The 2,478-nt window shown below is 37.1% G+C and overlaps 1 non-coding gene across 1 annotated transcript; it reads left to right on the forward strand.

Annotated features, from left to right (window-relative positions):
- The first annotated feature begins 583 nt into the window (after positions 1 to 583).
- LOC127747268 (small nucleolar RNA R71) lies at positions 584 to 687 on the forward strand. The gene has a single exon (XR_008009070.1). It is a non-coding gene; the product is annotated as a small nucleolar RNA R71 (small nucleolar RNA).
- Positions 688 to 2,478: the final 1,791 nt, after the last annotated feature.

Genomic DNA, 2,478 nt, shown 5'->3' on the forward strand with positions numbered 1-2,478 from the left:
TCAATGACCTTGCACTCTCCTTTTGGATTATCTTCTGTATTGCTTGGGAGAATACTGGGAGGAGTTTCAATGACTTTCTTACTCAGCTGGCCCTCTTGTGCCTCCAGATTTCTAATGGAGGACCTTGTTTCACTCATGAAACTTAAAGTGGCTTTTGACAGATCAGAGACTAAGTTAGCTAAATTAGAAGTACTTTGCTCAGAATTCTCTGTCTGTTGCTGAGAAGATGATGGAAAAGGCTTGTTATTACTGAGCCTATTTCTTCCACCATTGTTAAAGCCTTGTTGAGGCTTTTGTTGATCCTTCCATGAGAAATTTGGATGATTTCTCCATGATGAGTTATAGGTGTTTCCATAAGGTTCACCCATGTAATTAACCTCTGCCATTGCAGGGTTCTCAGGATCATAAGCTTTTTCAGAAGCTGCCTCTTTAGTACTGTTGGATGACCATGTTAATAAGTTCTTGAGCCTCTTCAGGCATTTTCTTTAGGTGAATAGATCCACCTGCGGAATGGTCCAATGACATTTTGGAAAACTCAAATAGACCATAATAGAATATATCTAATATGGTCCATTCTGAAAACATGTCAGAAGGACACTTTTTGATCATCTGCTTGTATCTTTCCCAAGCTTCATAGAGGGATTCACCATCTTTTTGCTTGAAGGTCTGAACTTCCACTCTAAGCTTGCTCAGCTTTTGAGGATGAAAGAATTTATCCAAGAAGGCCGTGACCAGCTTATCCCAGGAGTCCAGGCTATCCTTAGGTTGTGAGTCCAACCATGTTCTAGCTCTGTCTCTTACAGCAAAAGGAAAAAGCATGAGCCTGTAGACTTCAGGATCTACTCCATTCGTCTTAACAGTCTTACAAATCTGCAAGAACTCAGTTAAAAATTGGTAAGGATCTTCAGATGGAAGTCCATAAAACTTGCAGTTCTGTTGTATTAAAGCAACTAATTGAGGTTTCAGCTCAAAATTGTTTGCTCCAATGGCTGGAATGGAGATGCTTCTTCCATCAAATTTGGACGTTGGTTTTGTGAAGTCACCAAGCATCCTCCTTGCATTATTGTTGTTGGGTTCGGCTGCTGATGATTAGATTTTCGACGGTATAGAATTTCACAAATGAATTCTCGTTGCAAGTATAGTTTCTAAACCAATCAATAATCCTTTCATACAAAAAGTTGTTTGTCACTAGTACAAACCCTTAAAATTAATAACCGAAGTATTTAAACCTCGGGTCATTCTCCCTAGGAATTACAATAAAGTGTCTTGTTATTGGTTTGAGTTGTTTTGGGGTTTTGATAAGAGGCATGAAAGTAATACTATATCTAGAAGAGGCATTTCAATAAACACATAAAAGACAATAAAAGTAAACAACATAAATTGCAAGAATTAAAGAGAGATCTAACTATAAAGGCAAGAGATCAACAATAGAAAAGCAAAGAAGAACAATTATTATGAATTACCTCTTATTGAATTGAAAGAAAATGGAAGAATGTAGAAGGAACAATACTAGGTCTTCAACAAAATATAAGAACAACATAAAGGAAATTACAACAAAAGAGTAGAAAAAGATGAATGTAGCAACAAAGAATTGAGAGATAGAAGTGGAAGAAATCAAAGATTAAAACCTAGATCTAAGAACTAAACCTAATCCTAATCCTAATCCTAGAGAGAAGTGAGAGCTTCTCTTTCTAGAAACTAACTTCTAACTCTAAAACTATGACTAATGGTAACTAATATAATGGTAAAGTATCTTGATTCCCCTTCAATCCTTGGCTTAAATAGCATCAGAAATGAGTTGGATTGGGCCCACAAGGCTTCTAAAATCGCTGGCCACGTTGTGCTTTAAGTGAACCAGGTGGCAGCAACGGCGCGTGCGCGCCACCATACGTGTAGCAACTATGACAAATCTTATATCGTTTCGAAGCCCCAGATGTTAGCTTTCTAACCCAACTAGAACTGCATCATTTGGACCTCTGTAGCTCAAGTTATGGTCGTTTAAGTGCGAAGAGGTCGGCTTGACAGCTTTCCGGTTCTTTCATTTCTTCATTAGTTCTCCAACTTTTCATGCTTTCTTTCTTCATTCCCTTGATCCAATCTTTGCCTCCTAAACCTTAAACAACTTAACAAACATATCAAGGCATCTAATGGAATCAAGGAGAATTAGATTTAGCTATTTTAAGTCCTAAAAAGTGGAATCAAGAAGAATTAGATTTAACTATTTTAAGACCTAAAAAGCATGTTTTCACTCTTAAGCACAATTAAAGGAGAAGTTATAAAACCATGCTATTTCATTGAATAAATGTGGGTAAAGGTCATCAAAATACTCTAAATTCAATACAAGATAAACCATCAAATTGGGGTTTATCAGCTGCCATCTCCTTCTCTTGCTCGAAAATTTCAGAAAGGTTGCCTCTGGATTGTTGTAGTTTAGCTTCTCTTAGTTTCCTCTTCAGAGTCCTTTCAGGTTCTGGATCA

This window comes from Arachis duranensis, chromosome 4 (genome assembly GCF_000817695.3).
Source record: "Arachis duranensis cultivar V14167 chromosome 4, aradu.V14167.gnm2.J7QH, whole genome shotgun sequence".
Taxonomy (NCBI): Eukaryota; Viridiplantae; Streptophyta; class Magnoliopsida; order Fabales; family Fabaceae; genus Arachis; species Arachis duranensis.